Here is a 23,582-nt window from a genome sequence, read left to right on the forward strand (position 1 = left end):
CTTAGCACCCAGGAGCACCCAGGGCACGGGGGCAGTGGCAGAGTGGTTCTGTTTTACTTGCTCACAGGCAAGTTCTATAGAAGACAAAAGCTTTTGAACATAATGGGCTTTTGAGAGTCACAGTCTTGGTTATCAAGAATCACATTGCACAACATTGCAGAGCTCAAAATATGCTCTTCAAACACCCATTGGAAAGCTGTCATGTGACAAGGTTGGGGCAAGGAGAGCTCTCCAGGGTTCCAAGGAGAAGGAAGGGCTGAGAGCCACCCTCTGGTCCTCATGGTTCACCCGCTCCCCCCATGGTGTCTGTACTGTATTAGCACCAGTTAGAGGTATTTTGAGGAGATGACACAGCCTGATTTTCATGTACACTTGCTCTGTCACTCTTGCTCGGCAGGTGGTGAAACCCAAACAGAGGCCATGGCTCACCCAAGGTCCAGTGACTACTGCTGGACAATGGCCATGTGTTGGGAACACTTTCCAATGTACCTCTGTGCCTCATGCTGTTCTGGCACCCCACACCCCAATTTCTGTATCTCTATGATGGAGAAAAGAGACAAGTCCTCTTAAGTAGTCTGTTTTAAGATCTGTTTGGCCAAATTGTCTGTGGTCCTTCAGCCCATCATTGCTGTACCTCATCTTTCTCCTCCTCCTCCTCTTCTCTTTCCCTTTCAACTCTCTTTCTTCTCTTCATCCTCCATTTTTCACTTCTTCTTCCTATCCCTTGTCCTGGTCCCCCTCCTCCCCCTTCCCCCTTCCCCCATCTCTCTCTCTCTCTCTCTCTCTCTCTCTCTCTCTCTCCTCTCTCTCTCTCTCTCTCTCTCTCTCTCTCTCTTTCTCTCTCCTTCTCTCCCTCCCTCCCTCTCTCATTCTCTTTTTTTGCCCCCTCTCTGTACCTTTTGAACTCAGGTTATGTGTGGCACCATCATGCCGCTGGCTAAAACTTGTTACGCTGACATCCCATAGGCCATAGGCTGGACAGGTTGTACCAATGCCTGTCTTTTATTGAGTGCCCAGGACAGTGAAAGTGGTAGCTACTGACACCAGTATTAGGTTGCATATGCAAATGTCGAACAGAAGTCATCTACCATCACATCGGAGATAATGGCCCCATGAGACTGTTGTGATGGCTCATAGACATCAGGTCAGCTGAGTGAGACTCCAGTTTCTGGCAACTCCCACTGCCAAGGTGTGTTCCTAAGTATGGGACTTAACTGTCCTGGGCCTCTGCTTTCTTGTCTATGTATCAGATACAAGAATTCTCACATCAAAGGGATGTTAGGCTGGATAAATGGTATTCAGAAACTGCAGTGCAGGATTGTGTATACAGTAAGCACTCCATAAATATTCATACGGTAACAGGATAAGTAGGTAAGTAGGTAGATAGATAGATTGATTGATTGATGATAGAGAGATGATAGATAGATAGATAGGTGATAGATAAATGGTAGATAGATTGATGATTGATAGACAGACGGACAGATAGACAAACAGACAAGTAGGTAAAGATATCTGGTATACAATCTCTAGAAGCCTCACACACTGAATATCATATGGCTGCAGTGAATAGGCTTATTTGAAGCAAGGAAATTCCACTCTGGAGGTTCATTTCAAGGTGTGAAAAAAATGGCTCAGAAGGGCAGAGGGAGAAATCCACCCTCTTTTTTCTAATGTCTGTATACAAACGACGCTGGTGTCCCTGCTTTCTCAGGCTCATGAAGCCAGGTCCATGCATGTCATTTCACTCCAAAGCCTACGGATCACCTGATAGGTTGTGAAGTGGCCACTCACAGATGGGTCATGGAGTCTACTCCATCATCAATGTTACGGTTTGTGTGTGTGTGTGTGTGTGTGTGTGTGTGTGTGTGTGTGTGTGTGTGTGTGTGTGTGTATGTGTGTGTTCATGTGTATGCATGGGATGCTCCTCAGGTGCTGCCTATGGTATGCTCTGAGACAATTTCCCCTTCGGCACCACAGTTCACCAATCGCACTAATCTGGCTGCCCGGCAAGCCCCAGCGATGGCTGTGCTTCCCCCTGTTTCTGTAGACTGAGATTACAAATTCCTGCTGCCAGGGCAGCTGCTTACCTGGACTCTGCAGATGAGCCTCAGGTCCCCATGTGCTTGCACAGGAAGCACTTTACTGACCACAGAACTCCCGGAGTCCGTTTGCAAACATTTGCTGCTAACGGTTTTAAATCTGATCATTTCATTTGAAAATCTAGATCTCTGTCTTCCAAATCAAGTTTTAGCTTTATTAAATAGTCAAAGCTAATGCACACACTTGGTGCAAAGCCATGTATCAGATATGGCTTATCACATAGCTAAAGACTAAATATCCACCACCTGAACCTAGAACTAAGGCATGGCCTTCATTCCTGAGCTAACACACCCATACCCAACACCTCTCTGTGTCACCAGGGAAACCTCTGCCCAGTCCCATATCTCCGAGCCTCCCAGGCACACCCTTCTAAGTATTACAGCTAACTATGCTCATGTGTTAGCATTCCTAATAACTAATTGCTAACTTAATCTTATGCTTCCTGTACCCGAAAGTTAATTTATAGAACTCATCTGTGCTATCATACGTTAGTGAAGATTACTAATTCGCGGTCTTGCATAGGGCTCTAGCGTGTGGGCTGACACGATTTAATCATCCTGGATTATACTGTTGGGCGTTCGGGTTGGTTACCTTACAGATGAATGACTGAGTAAGTATGCACATGTACCCAGCACATATGTCCTGTGCATGTGAACCTTCAGGGGTATGCTGCGAACATTCACTTTTAACAGGCACAGCCAAATAGATTTTTCAAAGATGTACCAAGTTACACTCCCACCATCAATATGTGATGGGACCCGATGCTCCAAACCGTCTCGAAACACTTGAGGCTGTCAGTCATTTCAATTTTAGCCCTTCTGGTGGGAGTGCAGTGATAACTCATTGTGATTTCAGCTTGTAATCCTCCCGATTGTTCCAGGCTCTAGCCTCACTTCATGTGTTTATCAAAATGTTGGACCGCTTTTCAACAGAATAACAGTTCGTGCCTTCTGTCTACATCGCTGCTACTTTGTGCTTCTCTTGTTGATTCTCATATCCTCTAGATGTGAGTCTTTAACCAAATGTGTTTTATAAATACCCTTCCCCCCCTTTCTGTAGCTTATGTTCTAGCTCTCTATTTTTTTTTTAGTCTTCATGCATATGTGTCTATGTATGTAGTGTGTGCGTTTGCACACATGTCTGTGTGTGAATGCATGCTTGCACATGCCACAACACACATGTGTGAATGCAGGGTCGCACATGCCACAACACACATGTGGAGGTCAGAGCACACCTATCGCTGCTGGTCCTTACCTTCCACCTAGTTAGAGACAGATTCTCTTGTTTGCTCCCACACATGCCAGGCCAGGCCACCTGACCCGAGAACGTGCAGATTCTCCTGCCTCTACCTCTCATATCACTTAGGAGCCACAGGATAACAGAATCCAGTTTCCATGTGGCTTTATGTAGGTTCCAGGGACCAAGCCTCGGGTCCTCATGTTTGCATAGCAAGTACTTTACCCACTGAGCCATCTCTCTCCACCCTCAGTTCAACCCCATCAACGGCATCGTGTGGGCAAAGCAGTAAGTGTTGGTTTTGATGTAGTCTGGTAGACCAGTTTCCAGCTTTGGATAGTTTCTAATCCTAAGGTTTTTTTCCTCTACCAGCAAACACAGTCTCTTGAATTACATTCTGGATACTTATGTGTCCACATTTAGGTTTTTAAAAAAATCCATCTGAAATCAATTGTGTATGGCATGGTTTGTATGAGGATCTGGGATCAATGTTTCCACAGAGATGCCAAATTGAAGGCATATCCATGAAAAGTTCGTTCTTTCTCCACCAATCTTCAAGGGCATCTTTGTTATATACCAAATATGGATAGTCCTGTTTCTGGCCTGTTCTGGTCCATTGCTTTCTTTCTTAGATATTATTAGTTATAATCTCTTTTTTTTTTTTTCTGGGGCAAGAAGTCTTAATACCTCCTTCTTCAACTTTATTTTGGTTGTTGCTGGACTTTTACATTTTCACATAAACTTTAGAATCAGCAGCTTGAATTTCTCTGAAGAAATAGCAACGTTGTGGGGCGTGACGGGACACACCGCGAATGCCAACATCGAAGGAGGCTGAAGCGTGAGGATTGTGAACTCCAAGCCAGCTTAAGCTGCAGGGCAAGACCCTGTCACAAATAAAGAAAATCAAATCACTTTCCCAGGGATATCATATAAATCGCCCATCACACACATCAGGTTAGGAAACTAGATAGCCTCCCAACATGCCACAACCCAGGGACGGAGCAACTAAACCAACATCCTATCTTTCTTTCAGTCATAGATTGTTATGGTTATCGTAGGGATTTTGCTAAACTTATGGGGTATTTTCCACCCTTACGTTTTGACAGTATGAAAGTCTTTATAGACTGTTATGTTTTGTTTGGTGGCTGACATATAGAAGTGTACATTTGTGTCTGTGGTGTATGCGTGGCGCATGCATGTGTAGGCATGTGTTCACACAGCAGCTGCATGAACCCGTGTGCCTGTGCTGAGACCAGAGGAGGCTGCTGGGTGTCCTGATCAATCCGTCAGTCTCTCTTATTTATTAGTATTGATTTATTCCCAGTGGCCCAGCTGTAGTCACTTAATTCTAATTGTTCCTTCAGTGTTTGGGGCAGTCTATGAAAACAACACTCATGAGCAGTGGCTGTTTTATTTCTTTCTTAAACTATTTAATAATGATCTTGCCTCCCATATTCTGTTCAGTAGCATTTTGTTTATGAAAAGCTTTAAAGGTCCCCTTCTGTCACAGACCTAGGGGAGGGGAGTAGGATGGAGGAGGGAGGGAGGGGAACAGGAAGATGCAAATGAGGGCATAACAATTGAGATGTAATCTGAATAAATTACTTAAATAAAAAAATTTTTAAAGTCAAGACACTCCTTTTTCCTCTTCTGTGGCAGTTCTGGTGATTTATGTTACTTTAAGATAATTTTTCATCTCATTTATATTTTCAGATGTCTTGTCATAGTTTGTGTACAATGCCTTCTTTTCTTTCTGGCACCCACAGGGGTGTAGTGACCGTGACATTATATCTGGCCTTGGCTGGCTCTGGGCTTGTTTGGCCTTGCCATTTCTCATGGTCTTTGGGGGGCTAGTCTCAACTTTAATGATCCAGTCTCCTGCAGATTGTGCATCTCATTACTTCCCCCCACGTTCTTTCTTTTATAATGTTTAATTTGCAGTTTTCCTAAATTTTTGGAAGAGATGCTTTGCTCATTGATTTCTATTGTTTTTCTTCTATGTTTTTTTTTATTCCTTTTTTTATTTTTTATTTTATTTTATTTTATTTTATTTTTTGAGAGCATGGCTCATGCGGCTCATGTGGTTTTCCAACTCACTCTGTCGCCAAGGAAGCCTTAGGTTCCTGAACATCCTGCCTCCAGCTCCCAGCTGCTGGGATGGCAGGTGTGCGCCAAACCTCGTTTATGCAGAGGAATAAAGCCAGAACTCTGTGAGTGCTAGGCAAACACTCTAGCAATGAAGTACATCTCCAGCCCTCTTTGGTTAATACATACTTCTTTTTAAAAAAACAACATTTTTTTTCTGAAAGGAGACTTAACTCTATCACTGTTTTCTTAGCTTAATTTAAATTTTTTTCACTTTCCACTCTTTCCTTTGTTCAGAAGCTATTGGCATTTTACTCTTTTTCTGTGGTGAACCTTAAAGGGCTCGGAGCTCTCTCTTGACACCTCACGTTATCATAATTGCTACTTGTTCTTTTCTTCCAGACCTCGGACGTTTTACCTTCTCTTATTCATCTGTTAACATGTGTGTAATTTTTCTGTGCAATTTTTTAGCTGACTGTGTTGGGGATGGGAGCCCCATGTGTAGAGGTTGGAGGGCAATGTGTGAGGGGTGTTTTCTCCTTCCAACCAGCTTGTCGGACTTGGCAGCAAAGGTCTTTACTTGCTGAGCTGTCTCAGCCTCGCCTGTGTAACTCTCATATTTATAAGCTCGGCAGTGTAGTGTTCGTGTCACTTGTGTTTTTCATCAGTCCGTATATGTTCTGTTCGCTTACATGGTTATCATTTTTATTACTTTGTATTCCATCCCGCATCTCTCAGCTTGCATCTGAATGGTTTTTTTCCCCTCGCTTGTGAATGTTACCTGTCAGTATTTCTAGGAGTGTGAGCTGCTGTCTGCAGATGCTCTTTCCTTTTATTTCTAAGAAAACATCTTCATTTTAGATTCTTTGGTTTAAGAAATAGATGTTTGTATGGGAAGGTTTATAGAGCCTACATGGCCTCATTCTGTGCTTCCCCTGACAGCCCAGCCAAAGCCAGTCCTTAAATACCAATGTCTGGTCTTGACATACTGTGTATTAAAGGAGGGTTAGCTTCCCACCATGCATCTTCCTAGCAAGACCCCTGGGAGGTTTTCAGAGGTTGGTATCATTTTTCTTTCTACATTCTATAAGATCTGGGGTGCCTATTGGGCCAGAGCTGCTTGAGAGGACAGCAGCCAGGCTGGCTCACGCATCAGAGTATCTATACAGAGAGTCAGTTTTCGGCTGTTGTGACAGACCAGGGCCAGGCTGAATTCAGGGCTGGTGACCGGGTGCCTTGGGAACACATGCTATGTCCCATGGGGCACAGAGTTCACAGCAGAGCAGATAGCAACATGTATGTGAGCAACTGTGGGATGCCACGTATGGCAACAGCAAAGCCCCAGAAGATGCAATGAAAGCCTGGACTCTGCCTTCACCTGTTCTTAAACTGTAGAGCTCAGAAGGAACCAAGAAGAGCATCACTGCTGTGGAGGAGCCTGAGCTCCAAGGAGCAGACCAGATTATTGGGATGTTTTTAAAAAGTAATGCCCTCCCAGGGCTATGGAGATGGCTGTCAGTAAAAAATGCTTGCTATGCAAAAATGAGGGCCATAGTTTAGATCCCTGATGCTTGGGTAAAGAGCAAGGTGCTGCAGAGGACCCCCTGCAACCTAGCTAAACTGGCTCGCTCCAGGTTCAGTGAGAAATCCTGTCCCTAAAAGGGGTGTCAGGGAACCATTAAAGAAGACACTTGATTTACTTGCACCAGCCAAGGACAATACAGGAGGTAAACTTTAAACCCCTTCCCAGATCTAGCCAATGGTCAGAACATTCTCCACAGCTGAGTGGAGAGTGGGATACGACTTTCTCACATACTCTGGTGCCTCACATTTGACCATGTCCCCTGGAGGGGGAGACCTGGTGGCACTCAGAGGAAGGACAGCAAGTAGCCAAGAAGAGACTTGATACCCTATGAGAATATACAGGGGGACGTAATCCCCCTCAGGAACAGTCATAGGGGAGGGGAATAATGGGAAAATGGGGGCAGGGGGAATGGGAGGATACATGGGATGGGATAAACATTGAGATGTAACAAGAATAAATTAGTAAAAAAAAAAAAAAAAAAAAAAAGAAGACACTTGATGTTAACCTCTGACCACCACACTCCCCCCCGACACACACATATACATATGCATACACAAGTTTACGTGCACTGAAAAAAATACATGGGTGCTCACAAATGCACAGTTACACATGGGTTCAGTGAACATCTGAGCATAGCTGCTTTTTACAAAACCATATGTCTTTGGGTAGAAGCCATTTTTTATGAGTTGCAGCTATGAAACCATGGCCTTGTGGCCTTCCCTGTTGGCCACTGGAGTCCTAGTTCTGATTTTTAATGTTTGCCAACATCACAACCTTGAGTGAGTGGTTGCATTTCTCTGTTGTTGCACCTCCCTTCCACCATCCTTAACGTGCAGTTATGAGTGGTACCCAGAGAGGCGTTGTGAGGACTTTCCAAAGTGATGAGCACAAAATATCCGCAGTGATGACTGGCATGCAGAAAGACCACTGAGGTGCTGTGTTTAACCCATAATGTCTTACTATCAGCATTGCTAAATGGTGTAGATGCTGACTTGTGCATCCCTGATGCATAGAGACCTATGTATTCTTATTCATATTCTGCATCCTTAAAGTTTTTTCTTTTTTTTTTTTTAAATACTTGCTTATTTTAGTAGGCGTTTGTGGTGTGCACATGCCACCGCACACATGTAGAAGTCAGAGGACAACATACGGGAATCACTTCTCTCTTTCCACCGGGCTGATCTCGCATCAAACTCCCAGCTATTAAGCATGGTGCTAAGTGCCCTAAGCCACCATGTCTGCCTCCTTATTTGAAGTTCTACAGTTTACACCACAGATACTGGTGGATGCCACCTTTTCTCCCGGGCATCTTTTTCACTAGCATGACCTTCTCAGTCCTTAAGATTTGGGGTGTTCTCACCCCAATCCTCCAAGATTCAGTGCCTTTGCTGTTCCTGGAGTATAGAACTGATGAGAGTTTGGCTTTCCATGCAGTGGGTGTCCTTGTGGCTGGTGGTTTTAGCCGCAGTCCTCTGCAGAACTCTTACTATGGGTTCTGGGTGGAGATACAACATGGTGACTAGAGCTTTCCGGTGGGTGTGTGAGAGGTGGTGGGGATTTGAAGTCGCGATAAAATAGAAGCAGCATTTTGAAGACTGAGGTTGGACAAACATGGCCTCCATTCCCCTGTGACCCCAGCCCTCCGAGGCTGAGTGAGCAGAAGCTTGAACTCAAGGCCAGCCTGGACTACATGGCCAGACCTTACTTTACAGAAAGGAATGGAAAATCATGAGGTTGTACATTTGGACACATATGCTTCGCCCCCGTGTTTACGAATTGAAATGATGGGCTCAGCTGGTTGAGCACTTGCGATCGTAAGGAGCTTAATCCAGTCTGCAGGACCCATGTGAAAATCCAGGCATGGTGTGGCATGTTAATAACTGCCCTCCATCAAGGGAGGCAGAGCCAAGAGGCTCACTGACTAGCTATAGCCTAGCCTCATCAGTGAGTGGCAGGCCCCAGAGCAGACCTCGTCTCAAAAAAAAAAAAAAAAAAAAAAAGATAATAATAATAAGATGGGCATCTCCTTCCTGTTCAAATGATACCCGAGACTGCCCTCTGCCTTCTACCTACACGTGTACAAACATGCACATAAACGCATGCGTGAAATACACAGATTAATTAATTTCAAAGCGGCAACACCTAGACATGTTTCTCCCTGGGTAAAGCTAGCTAATGTGAACTGAATATTGGCAGGGGCAAGAGTGTTCTCTCCGCTGCAGTCCTGGCAATTGAGCCCAGGGCCTCACGCACGGCTGACAAACGCTCTACAGCTGAGTTACATTCCCAGCCCACCTGTGGCCAGTTCTTACCGATCCATCTTTCTTTAACCCTACACTTGCACCTCTTCAAGCCTGGAAAGAAATGTGACCTATCAGAAAAGGCCCTGGAGAGGTGGGTGTGTTGTCATAAGGGGGTCCTTCTCCTGATTTGAGCATCATCTCCACAGTGAAAGGCTGGAGGCCATGCCTGTCTGTTCTGCCTCTCAGTGTCACTGGACGAATAGGATCTAGAGCCAGGGAGGACTAGGCTTTGATGGTCAGCCATGGGAAGTAAGGGGTTCCTGGTGACTGATGGGTCCTCCTTTGTGCCATAGTCAACTAAGTGGAGATGACTAAAATGGGACCAGGTTCTAAGGGGGAAGGAAATCTTTGAATCCCTGGATGTGCTGAGTATAGGTGGAGAGAGAATGGAGCATGGTGGGAAAGCACACAGGACAGACACGCGAAGGGCCGCAGATGGCACCCAGTGGTAGGATGCTAGCCTATCAAGTCCAAGGCTCTGGGCTCCATTCCCGGCACTGAAAGATTCAGAAGCAGTAGTGGCCTTGTTGATGGCCTCCTGAGGGAGTTTTGGAACCATGAGACTTTGAAGATGATGTGATTGGTCACCCGCATATTATAGATGAGACAATGTGGGCAAACGGTACTTGGCCCTTGGGAGTCAGGCTTGCATCTAAGTCCCTGCAAGCTGAAGCTTTGTGCAAGTTACTCTCCCGCAGCTTGTATCTCTTCAGGTGTAAACGGATTGTTGGACTATGTCCTGTAATTCACTGTGAAGATTTCGTTAAGATGGTGTGTGTGAGCTGGGCACAGTGGCACATGCCTATAACCCTGGCATTCAGGGAGGTAGAGGCAGGCAGATCTCTGTGAGTTCAAGGCCAGCCTGGTCTACAACGTGAGTCAAGGATACCAGGATACCCAAAGCTGCAGAGAAACTCTGTCTCAGGAAAGCAGATAGATGATAGACAGAGATAGGTAAATGATAGATAGATGAATGTGTTAAGTACCCCAATAGCCTAGCATCCACCACATGGTATCTGCAGCTCTTAACACAAACAAGGTTAGTGAAACCACTGGCCAAACAGGATACAGGAAAGAAAGCAAGACAGATGATGGCTGGTAGATACTTCCTCAGAAGAAAGGAGCCTTTCATAAACCATAAGAGGCTACCTTCCCTCCCTTCTGCACCATTAGTCCTTGCCCACCTCAATCAACTCCCAGCATTCCCTGCAAGCTTTGTCCCATAGCAACCTCACATGGTGGAATCCATAACAAGTTCCCATAGGTGGTGTCAGCACGGAGAAACACCTGTGGTTAGGCCCCTGTATATTTCCTCTTTCTAAATCCCTAAATATTAGCCCTCTTTCTTCAACTGAATAGGAGAATTCTTGGTCTCAAGGAACAGTGACTTATTTTGGGTTCTCGCTACCTTGTGTACCTCTGTTCACGCTGCATCTGAATTTCAAGGCAGGAATGCAGCAGCTACCCCTGGGCACAGGAAGGCTGGCATGAATTAGTATTCCTGCAGCCAGACCTCCTTTGGGGACTAAACTCTTTTTCTTTTCTTCTCCCAATAAAATTTTCTGTTCCAGTGAGCACTTTCTCAGCCAGTCCTTTCCTAATGTGATTCTGTTTGACTCACACCAGACAGCCCCTGCAAGGGGACAGCACCGAAGCAAGCGCTTCAGTGGCTGAGGATGGTGTGCTGGCGGGAGAAGTTCTAGAAGGATCTTCAAACACAGACAGCACACATTTAGCCGAAGTGACTGACAGAGTGCCTCTCCCCCTCTGCATTTCCAGCCCATTAGTCTTCTTTGTCTTCTGCAAAAAGGACACCTCCCTCCACACATCAGGTTCCTGAAAGATCAGTGCGTGCACACCAGACACACCTACGCACACGACGTGATGGGCACCAGTTTGGATCTAGGGAGAATAGTCAGTGTTTTGTTCCTAGGCTCCGAGCCCCTGCCTTCCTTCTCCTCCTCTCTCTCTCCCTCTACTTCTTTGTTGTCTTTCTGCTTTTCCCAGAAACTGCCTCTTTTTCTTGCTGTTAGTCACCATGGACTCTCAACCCCTTCAGTGTTACAGGCAGCTGAGAGCTTTTACACAGTCTTCATTCCTTAGCGCCGGGAAGCCTGTGAGCCAAAAAAGACGCTGGGTGTCATCAGCCACTCACTTTGTTCTTAGAAAATATTCACCGTGGTCTACCTTTCCCCATCCAACCCTGTAGCCTTGAGCCTCCCCACAGGAGAGGCCATCACCACCTAGGTCTCCCCACTGTAGGCAGACGCACCCCTCTCCTATGTAGCGTGAATTTACCACCTGTCACTCCCCCACAGGTGCATATGAATATTTTCAAGTAAAGAAACTGGGTGATCTTGTTACTCACTCAACATCATGCGTCTAGGAACTTGCAGAGCTCATTTCAAGCCTGTTCCCTTGACCCCTCAGCAAGGCTGACATCTCCCCTTTCTTAAGGGCACCACTACAATTCATTACAACAAATTCTGAAAAGTACACCTTGATTGATAAGGAGTAAAACTGCAGTTAAGAATGTAAGCTTCTTGGTTGATAACCCATCCTGCCACCAGAAAGCAGGAGAAAAAAACAAGGTGAACACGTTGGGCTATGGCAATGGCTCAGTGATTAAGAGTGCTTGCTGCTCTTGCAGAAGGTCCAGTTCAGTTCCCAGCATCCATGCCAGGCAGCTCACAACTGACTGCCTATCAGGTGTCAGATTTCTGACTCTATCTTCTGGTGTCCATGGGCACTGTACAAACACACACAGACACACAAATAAACACACACACACACACACACACACACACACACACACACTACAATGGGCATACACCTAAATTAAAAAGCAAAATAAATGTAGCAAAGCAAACAAAAACCCAAGTTGATCTGTGCCTGATAAAAGCTGCATGAGGGGCCCAGTTACTTAGACTGAGGAATGAAGTAGGAATCATCATTCAAGATTCAGACAGGACCCAGTAGCCAGTGGAAAAACCTCTAAACAGCCTGAAGAGTCCCTCAGATAAGGCATCGGGTTCTCCAGACACCTCAAGTGGGTTTACAGTTATTACCACTCACAATTTAGAATCATCCTTACGCTGGAGCTGAACTTTTCCACATCCCACTTTAAAGTGACAGTCAACTGTCTGGAACTGCTGCTTAGAATTCTAGTTTGGAGACTCAGCAAGGAGCCTTTGGTTGCTGTGTCCATTGTGGGTGGAACAGCATCCAGCACATACTTAGGGCTTTATCCATTGTCACTCAATGAAATAATGGTAAATTTGCATCAAGAAATCTACCAACCAGTAACGGCTAAATACCTACCAACCCAGGCACAGTGATGGTTCCTGCACACGAAGAGTTTATAATCTCAATTTTGAAATCTCTACCACTGTCTTAAAGGCTGCCATCATTAAAGACTTTCCTCATGCAGAAGTTATGCTTGTTTCTCTTTGGTTCTGTCATCTCCATACCTGTAGCAATCTCAAGATGTGCCATGGCTGATCTCCAAGCCCAGATGTAGAAATAGGTACTCAAAGACACTTAAGTCCTTCCCCAAAGTCAGAGCCAGAAGCTGGCACATTTGAGCTTAGGTCTCTACATTAGTCAGGGTTCTCTAGAGGAACAGGAATGGTGGGATAGATATATAGTAAAAGGAGATGTAGATACATTGGATTGGCTTACGCAGTACAGTCTGGACAGTCCAACATGGATATCTCCCACCAGAAAGCAAAGGACCTAGTAGCTGCTCAGTCTACAAGGCTGGATGTCTCAGCAGTTCCAATCTTTTGCCAAAAGCCCAAGAAAAGTCCTAGTGAGCTGATGGTCTTCAGTCCACATCGCAAGCTCAAAGCTGGGCCTAATATCTTCAAAAGACATCAGCAGCAGCAGCAGCGGGGGAGGTAAACTGACTCACCAGTGAGTTTGAAGGCCATCAGGCTGACAGTTTCTGTTATCTAGGCTGCCACTGGAGGGTACTGCCCACATTTAGGATGGGTCTTCCAATTTCAAGCCCATCAGCCTGCCTGGAGTTAGTTCCAGTCAGGTCTGCAACCCAAAAGAGCCATCACAACCTGTCTGACTCTAGAAGCTAGAAGCGGTAGTCCCGATGCACTCTCGCCTTTCCTAGAGATCACCATTTGTGGGCACAGAGCATGGGCAGCGTTAGAGGACCAAGGTAGGAACAGAAGGAGCAATGCTGGTGGCTGCCTCTCAGCATCCCTCTCCCAGTCTCAGATCTTCCCCCTACTCGTCCACCACTTTCATAGGATTTTTGTAGGGCCCTGATTTGGTGACACTTTTTCCTGAAAGGCTTTCCAAACATTAGACAGTTGGGTCTGTCACTCACTCCTTTCTGTTCATCTCTCTGTCATTCTTGCTCTCTCACTCTCCCCGTATTTCCTGTCTGGTACAGCATCTCTCACTCTATATCCCAGCCACTGTCCTTTCCACACTCTCATCCTTGAGTTCCACCTGGAGAAGCCTTTTATCTTCCCAAGGCCACGCCCAGTACCGGCTTCAATAAATATAGAATAAATGAATTGAAGGTGAAACAATGTCACTTGATAGATCCAATCAGAGCAGAGTTCTAAGAAGTGAATACTGGTTGAAACTTCAGAGAAGGGGTCTTTTAAAAGGTTGAATTAGGAGCCATGAACTTAGTATAGTTCCTGTGCCTGGACCCTGGGCCTTGCTCTGGGAATCGCTTACACTCTGAGCCCCCCTCCACTTTCTTACCTATGAAACTGACCCATGTTTCTGTAAGGAGGTATCATGTGTAGACTTAATCTCAGTGACGTATCATTAGCCAGTTATCCTACACTCCCGTGATGGGCAATTTGGTCCATGGTACCCATCACAAGAAACAAATATACAACAACAACAACCTAAATAACTTAAAGTTGAATCTTTAGTCTGTGTGTATTCATTTATTCAGAGCATAGAAATCTGGAACGGTGGGGTTGGGGCTGCGGGGGGAGGAGGGGAGGGGAGTCCGCCTCCATAAGCCAGCTCTCATTATCATATTTTGTAGGAAACCGGAATAAAGGCAATAACTCTATTCCAAGTTTAGTCTCATCCCTCTGGCCAGGCAGTTGGTTGGCTTTGTTTCTGAAATTCCACTGCTTCCTTCATTATCACTTCTGTCCGTGTAATTGAAGATGCTTCCACTAGAGTCTCAGAGCCTTGAGCTGCTCCCAAGCTGCCATTTGGATGACAGGCAGACCAAAGGTTAACTCTAAACAAACAAAGCCTTAGCCGTGCATACGTGCTGGGCTAGTCACAATGGGTTCCTGTAAGTTTCTTTCTGAGAAGGAAATACAAGTGAGGTCTTACCATGTAGTATATAAATAAAATGGCCTGGTCTAACTCTGGTTCTTAGGGCACTGACATGAAGGGTGTTTAGGAAGCCAGCAAAATGCTCTGTCCTTTGGAGATAGTCAAGTCTTGCCTCAGACATGGCTGCCACTTGTCCTTTTATTACCACTATTAGGGACAGTTGGGAGAGCAAGGCATTCCACACAAGTTATTTATAGTAAAGGTACAGGAACACAAAGAGATCTCTTGCCCTTAGGGGCAAATACAGTAGATAATCCATGGCATTCCCGAAGGAAGATAGGTTAAGCAATACTCCTTCAAACAGAGGAAGCTCGGTGAGTTGGTAACATAATGCTTAATTCCAACTTGCAAAGCAAAATATCAAAATAAAGAGCCCAATGTGTGTGTCATGCCTGTGTCCTTCCCCTAAACATGCCAGCATGACTGCGTGACAGCTGCCATTTTGTTCTCAGGAAGCGTCTGTCATTTTTTTTTTCCCCCACTGACAGCTTGGGCTTCTTCAGGGGAGGGGTGGCTGATGAGCTATCCTGTTTATCTGGGAGCCTGGCACTGCTTGGTTCAGATTCCAGACATCGAGTCTAAGGCTGGGCATCCTAAATATAGTCAGAGAAAGGCTGACTCCCACGACTGTGATGAGATAAGGCAGATGTCCTGATCTGAGCACCCCCAATGGGCTCCTCGCCTCTTATCTTTGTGCCGCTAACTACAGTCAGTCCATATGACTCTGAGGAGGAACCAGCTGCAGGATTCTCAGAGGAGAGCATTCCTATCTCCTCCTGTGGGGCTTCACGACTGATTTCAGTGCTTTTCCCTGTTACTTAAGTTTTCTGTCCTTTCTACCATTTTCCTTCTGAGGAAGCTCGTGTTTCTACCAACTTAAGGTGGGTCTCACTTTCCGCTCCTCAAACTCACATGCGCACTGTGCTCCAGCCTCCCCAGTCTTGCTCCAACTGCGTGTTCAATTTGCAGTGCCTACTCCCTATTACGATCATCAGGAGAGGCTGAGTGTGTGTGGAGCGCGGTCGGAACTGGCTGCAAAATAACATGGAATTCTTTGGTCCCCTGTGTGTTTGTGCTGGTTGATCTTAGTGACTGTCAACTTAATAGGATTTAAAAATCACCACGGAACAACCTCTGGGCATGGATGTGAGGGAGCTTCTAGATTAAGTTAATTGATGTGGAAAGATCCACCGTAAATGTGCAGGGCACCGGGCCACCGCCTGGGGTCCTACTTGCATCGGTTCTCTGCTTCCTGACTTCAAACCGGATGTAACCAGCTTGACAGTCCCCTTGCCAGGACTTTGCCACCTCAGTGATCTGCACCCTTGAACGGTGAACCACAGAAAGCCCTTCCTTCCTCTAGTTTGTCACAGTAACATATCTGGTAACTAATACGGCTGCTCTCCTAGGCTGCAATGCATCCCTAGCATGCAAGGGATGATGCTTTCAGTTTCAAATTTGCCGCGATGTGGTTGGTCCCTTTCTCAGGGGTGGAAATAAATAGGCTAGATATCTCTATGGAGAGAGGGGTGGGGGCTTTATCTGGTATTTAAAGTTTCTAATAATAGATATAGTTTGCCTGATAGCCAACATATAACTCTATTTAAGCAGCTACTAAAACTTTGACCATGTAGTGCAGAATAAGAAGTTCTCTATAAGCCAGATGAAAGAATCACAGGCACTCTGCAGCATTCAGGCAAAAGCACGCCCGACAGGATGGTCCTGTAGCTGTGAGCTGAGTGATTCACAAGGTTGGGTTGCTGAACCTGTTACCACAGGTTTGAAAGCAGCAGGTGGCCAGAGACTAGAGGGAGGCAGTGGCTGCTGGCAAAGGGAGGAAAAACAGCTGACTGGAGAGAGGGCCCCACAGAGAGCACAGCCTTGTCCTTAGCAGGCTTTCTGCAGACCAAAACAAACACATCGCCTCACTACCCGAGGAGTCCATTGGGAGCCCTGATCTACTTCAGTGCCTATGCTGGTGATGACCGACCAGTTATTCTCTGTTTACAATGGGCTACAATCTACTCCAGGACACTAAAGAGAACAGGGAAAATGTTCAAAACATAACACAGTGCTGGGCTTTTCAACTGTTTATCACCTGCAGTAGGACCACATTCAACCATGGAGAAGTTGCATGTATTTGCCTCTTTCCATAAGATCCGGGCATGCATGGCAATTATTAGGAGGTTCTCCCCACTTAAAAAAAAATAGTTAAAATTCTTAAGCTACTTATAAGAGAAATCATTGAGGATCTTCTCAAGGATCCCATTTCCTGCTGGTGCTAAAGAGGGAGGTATTTCAGGAAGCTGACCTCATAAAATTCACATGACTGTCTGTCGTTCTGTGCAGCTTAGACTGCACCCAGTGAAGACCTCAGGCCAGGGCAGCTGATGCGATTGTGGTCTGAGATGTAGTTTGGCATAAATTGTTTTTCCCTTTTGCTGTGAACTTGTGGCTTGAGAAGTTCATGCAGCCTGTGTGTTTTTCTCGTGGGGCTTTGGTACTTATGGGTCATTAGATAGAATGAAGCTTGAGGTGGGAGACTCACCAGAACCCTCTAAGCTCATCTTTGTGCCTAATTTGCTTGAGCACTTTTGTTGTGTCAAGCCAGTCACCTAGAATGGAGACATCTGATGGCCTCACTCACTTTTGGAAGACTAGTTTATGGCATCTTCTCTGGGGTTACACTTCCTTGAGAATGGAACTCCAAAAACTTCTGGATAGGGATCAGATGGGCTTTGTGAACACTGACAAGGCGGGGGGGGGGGGGGGGGGTAGCCAGACTTCAACAGTGCCAATGATCCTGCGACAAGGAAGAATTTCACAAAGTGAAATGCCAGTGTTAATTGTCAACTTGGAAGAATCTAGAATCATCTGTTAGATGGGCCTCTGGGAATGTGGGGGGGGGGATTATTATCACTGCATTAATTGAGATGGGAAGACTGCCCATTGCAGGTGGCACCATGCCCTGCTTGGGATCCTGGACTTTATAATTGGAGAGACAGAGCTGAGCAGCCACATCCATCCACCGTCCCCTGCTTCCTGGCTGCAGATGTAACGAGCTACCTCAGAGTCCTGTTGCTTTGACTGTTCCACCATGGTGGATATACTCAAACTGTGACCCAGAATAAACCCTTTCTCCCTTAAGTTGCTTTTGTCAGAGATTTTTTAATCACAGCGACAGACATGAAACTAAAGCATCCACAGACTATGGAAAATATAGATGAGAGTTAGGCACAGTGGCAGTCTACTACATGCCACAGGCAGGGAGTATCAGCCATGTGTTTCAAGTGGCAAAAAGGAATGTGGATCTTTATCTCCTTAAAAAAATTTTTAAGGAAAAAAAGATAAAGAGGATTGAGTCTGGAGTGGGAAATGCTCTATGTGTGGGATCCATATGTGTGCCCTCTCTGGGCTTTTAAAACCTGAGGCACACCAGGGGACCACTGACAACACCCTCTTCAGAGTGGAAGAACCAGAGTTGGTTCTGCATCTGGTGTAGCCTCTATGTGATCTGAGAGCAGCCCCTCCCTCTGCCCCTCACCCGCTGTATCCTAACCCTTATCCCCATCTCACAGCATCCCTAGTAAGGGAATTTATACTAAGTCTCTCTGGCTTCTGCCTCTCCTGGCATTCTAGGTCTCTGTAACAAATGGAAATAGGAACTTTATTACTATATAATATGTAACAAAGTACACAACTGAGTGACTGATGAATTCTGGTTCATTTAAGATCCAAAGACCTGAGTGTGTGTGTGTGTGTGTGTGTGTGTGTGTGTGTGTGTGTGTAGCCTCTGGCAATGGGGAGTGATACAAGACACTTGGGACATTTGCCCTAGGAGAGGGGAGATCTTATCTCCTGTTGTTACAAATGAGCCTGAGCTGAGCGCATTAGGAACCAGTGAATCTGTGCTGGCTTGATCTACAATGTACATCTGTACCTGATATCTTTTCTTTCCTAGAACTTTTACTCTGAAAGAGTTCCCTGACTCTGTCACGTGTTCTCTTCCAAAGGCCCAAGATTTTGCCCACCGCTACCTGTACTTGGCTCAATTGCTCAAAATAACCCACTGGGGTTCTTGACCAGATGGCTAAATCAGGAAGTGCTGTGCCAACCATCTTCTGTGGCCATTGGTATTCTTCACAGAGCTATAGGTTGGTAGTAGGGAGTGGCACCTGCCCAGCCTACTTTTTATGTCTGTGATAAGCCCCACAGCCAAAAACAAACTTGCAGAAGAAAGGGTTTGTTTCATCTTCCAACTCCCGGCTCACAGCCCATCACTGAAGGAAGTTGGGGCAGGAACTCAGGTGGGTACCTGGATCCAGGAACTGATGCAGAGACCACGGAGGAGTGCTGCTTTCTGGCCTTCTCCCCATGGCTTGCTCACCTTCCTTCCTTATACAACCCAGAGCCACCTGCTCAGGGGTAACACTGTACACAGTGAGTTGGGTACCCCCCACATCAACCATTATCTAAGAAAAGTCTCCACAAGCTTGTTCAGTCTGAGAGAAGCGATGTCCCAAATTGAGCCCCACTCCTTTCCCAGATGACAAACTTGTGCCATCATGACAAAAATCAATCAGCAAAATGTCCTGAAGCCAAACAACACGGTGGCAGTGGACAAAAAGGAGCCCTAATATGAATTCCTATAGGCGTATATAAATTGGGTACAGACAGCTTTCTCTGCCCAGTGGTTTCCTTTCCATAATCCAACCCAACCATGGACCAAAAACATTTAGAAAAAAAAAATGACACCTCTACCGAACATTCTCTCTTCTCTTGTCATTATGACACACAGTACACCGTGACAACTATGAACGTAGTATTTACATTGTGTTGGTGACAGGTAATCTAGAGGTGACTTACAAGGATGTGAAGAGATCTGTCTGGGTCATATGCAAACGCCATGGTATGTATACCAAGAACCTGGACATTCATGGATTTGGGAAACTGTAGGGCAACTTGGAGACAATCCTATGAGGATGCCAAGGAGCAACTGGGCACGTTGGCTTTTAGGAAAGACTCCAAAGCTTCCCTGAGGAAAATGCTCCAGAGTTCTATCAGGTAGCCATAATCTTTTCTTTGTGGTGTTTCCATGTTTAAAAAAAAAAAAAAAAAAAAAATCCGTAACCCATAACCATCTGAAAGTAAAATAGCTCAGAACATTAAGGAGGCTCAAAGTCCAAACTAACACTCGCTTCACAGTGCACAGAGAATAACAAGCAGGGAGAGCTGCAGTGGATGAAGAATTCTGAGACCTGGGTTGCTCTGCTATGGTCCTGCTCCTTGAAGCTGGGCACCTCTCCAGCCCCTATGGCTTTGTCATTCAAACCATGCTAATCCCTGTCTGCTTCTCCCAAAGCAGCTATTAAAAGAATCCTATGTGATAACATTGGAAAAAAAATGAAGTACACTGCAGAAGTATAATATTAACTGTGAGATATTAAAGTCTCAAGTCATTTCTCTGGTTGTCAACTGAGAAAGAGGGGAAATCGCGAGTTCTGTCAGCAGCATTCGGAAGAGTCTCTGCTCCTTCGATTCCTTTAGCAGGGTGCTGCAGCTGATGCTTCCTGTAAATTTCCTTGACTTTAATGAGAACTGACTACAAGCACACCATACAGGATTCAGAAGGAAATCACGGCCAGCCTAGGAGCTGCTGAGTACAAGCGTTCTGCTCCCGGGACGTGGTGGCTTCTCTCAGGTCACTACGGCATCCCTGGTGGCCCTCAATGACTAGTCCTGCAGCAGCAGCAGCAGCCTCAAGATCTTCTGGAAAGATATCAGGAATGCAGTTCTCAAGCCTCACATCTCACCGACTTAGAGGCTCTACAGGCAGGAGTTGGCCAGCTAGCCGGGTTCTAGCAAGCCTCCTTGGAGTGCTAGACCTGTGTTCATGTTCATGTGTATGTTCTAGCACATATGCGCATTTGTGAGCATGTGAAAAGGAGATGTGGACAGCCCCAGGAATCACTCTTTACCTTGGATTTTTGAGACAAAGTCTCTCACTGGGCTGGATCGCACCACATAGGCTAGGCTGGCTGGCCAGCAAGCACCAGTGAGCCTTCTATCTAGGCCTCCCCAGCACTGGGGCTCCTAGCCACATACTGACACATCCAGTTTTTTTGTTTTGTTTTGTTTTGTTGTTTTTTTTTTTTTTTTTAAGAAATGGATTTTGGCCATCCACGGCACTCAGTGCTTCATAGCCAGGACTTCGGTGCTGAGCCGGCCCCTCAGCTCTCCCAAGGGAATCCTCGCAGCCTGACAACTCACGTGTGAGAACCATGGCCAGAAGGCATCTCCTAGACTATGACTTCGAATGTACTTTTTTTTTAATACTTTATTTTTCATTCTCTATACATGCTTGGAGTGAGGGGGTACAAGTGTCTATAGGGGCCAGGAAAGAGCACCAGATCCACTGAAGCAGGTGATTGGAAGTTGTCTCATGTAAGTAGCCAGCTCAGGTCCTCTCTAAAAGTAGTACTTGCTTTCAACTACTGATACATCTGTTCAGCTCCAAATTTGCATATTCTTTAAAAACAACAACAACAATAGCAACAGCAACAACAGGCCCCTAATTCCAAGAGAACCTTGCACAAAGCCAACCATGGACTCATGGACAACAGTGTTAGCCAGCACAGTAGATGTGGCCCAAAAAGTAATGATGCAGGTCTAAAGTTAATATTTTTTATTTTTTATTATCATTTATTTTTATTTTTTATGGACACACAGTGTGTGTGTGCACATGTGTAAAGGTGCTCGTGGAGACCCAAAGAGGCCATTGGATGCCCAGGACCTGATGTTACAGGCGAGTATGAGCTGTCCAGTGGGGGCGCTCAGGGCTGAACCCAAGTTTTCTGTAAGAGCAGTGGGAACTCTTAACTGCTGAGCCATCCCTCCAGACCCTCAAGTTAAGATTGTTAAGGCTGATTTAAGAAAAAAAAAAACAGAGCATGGTCTGTCTCCAGCAAGGCAGCCTTCTCAAAACAGTATAGAAGCCTGTATGAGCCTCAGCTGTTAGAGGGCACCAGCAGGGCCAGGATCACCCACACATGATGCACACAAGCTGCCTCCATGGCAAGCTCTTTCCTCAGCTCTGACATTAAGGACCATGATGATGAAAGTGAAATAAAAATTGTGATTATAGAGCATTCAAACATGGCTTTAAAGTGACCCTCCCATGCTAATGTTATCAGCTTCTTTCCTCCTTTTCTTTACTATTTATCCTATTTACTACGCCATGTCTTTGCAGGGCTCTGGTAATAAAATTGTGGACATAGTCACATCCCTTTATTTAGAGAGACCATACTTGGATAGGAGGAAAAAATAAGGGAGGGGAGCCTCTTCCTGCTTGAGATCAGGTTGCTTTCAGAAGAGCAAATAGCACAAATATTCTCTCTGTGGAGGAAAAGTCCCTAGATGCAGCCTTTGAAGAAGCAGGAGAATTGGTCATTGTAGTTTGGGGAAACTGAGGTTCTCGTTGCTTGTGTTACTGCACTTCAGGTCACACAGCTGGTCCATGGGTGGTCTGGAATTAGAATCCAGGCCATTCCAGTCTCAAAGCCCTTGTTTTATAACCATCAAGTGTAGAGCAGAAAGTATGTTTCAACAATACTGTCAGTTATGATAAATTGGTCACGGCTTCTAAAGATGCTGATGGCAAGGGTTCTGCCAGCTTGACTGGACTCATCTGGAAAGAATCCCACAGCCGGTCAGCGATGTCGGGTCAGTCTCGGGTGCCAAAGGGGGAGGACCAGCATCAGGCACGTGCTGAGCTGGCACAGCAGAGCACAGCCTCTGGGACTCAGCTACAAGAGCCTCCGACTAACTTTCCCTAACCCACAATTGCAAGGGGCTCAGCTCTACAGCACCAGTGGACACTTGTCATGTGTTGGTGAGAGGCCACAAGAGACAGCTCAGTATAAGGCAGGCAAGACAGAGAATAAGTTTCCTTTGAAAAACTTAAACAGTGGCAAACAACAACAAACAGCAATTGATTTTTATAAATTCATGAAACTTTACAATATTTTGGCCAACTCGAATTTGCACTCCGCTTCTGCTATTTCCACTGATGTGGAAAGTGAGACTATAAGAGAAAGTGACATTGTTTTGAAAGTGGTAGTGCCACAGTGTCTTTTTCTGTTAGCCGTGACAAAATACCTGAGCAAAGTAACTCATGGGAGAAGAGTTTATCTTAACTCACAGTTCCAGGTTTAGTTCTTGGTTTGGAGAAAGTTAAAGGAGCAGAAACTTGAAGCAGTCAAAATCTGAGAGAGAATGGATGCATATTTGCTGTGTTTAGCTCACTTTCTCTGCTCGTACACAGTCCAGGAATCTCTGCCTGGGGAATAGTGCTGCCCACAGTAGAAAGATCGGCCAATTCCGTTAACATAATCAAAACAACCTTTCACAGACATGCCCACAAGCCAGCATGATCCAGATCAGTGGTTCTCAACTTTCCTACCACTGTAACCTTTAATACAGTTCCTCCTGTTGGGGTGACTCCAACCATAAAATTATTTCTTTTGCTACTTCATAACTGTAATTTAGCTACGGTTATGAATCACAGTGTAAATCTATGTGTTTTCTGATAGTCTTAGGTGACCCCTATGGAAAGGTTGTTTGACCCCAAAAGGGGTTCATGACCCACAGGTTGAGAATCACTGACAGTGTCTCTTTGAAACTCTTTACCCACTGAGCCTAAAGTGTGTCAAGTTGACAGTTAAAAATGTCGCAGGTGGGATCCATACATACATGCACCCACTATGCTCCTCTTCGGAATAGCTGGGCAGCCAGCACCAACCTGGATGGAAGAGGATGACTCCAGAAGGAGATGCCACATGACGATGCTCCCATGCTGGTCTGTGGTGTGATGTCAGGCATGCTCTCCGCAGCTCATCAGATACAGCCCTTCCCATGGTGCATTGTTAGACCAGGAGACA

At 45.7% G+C, this 23,582-nt stretch overlaps 1 protein-coding gene across 3 annotated transcripts in view; it reads left to right on the top strand.

Moving 5' to 3' along the window:
- The window catches only part of Gria1 (glutamate ionotropic receptor AMPA type subunit 1), a 308,069-nt gene that overhangs the window by 117,594 nt on the left and 166,893 nt on the right, over positions 1-23,582 (top strand). The gene's annotated exons all lie outside the window — the stretch shown is intronic.

Source organism: Acomys russatus, chromosome 25 (assembly GCF_903995435.1).
Source record: "Acomys russatus chromosome 25, mAcoRus1.1, whole genome shotgun sequence".
Classification (NCBI taxonomy): Eukaryota; Metazoa; Chordata; class Mammalia; order Rodentia; family Muridae; genus Acomys; species Acomys russatus.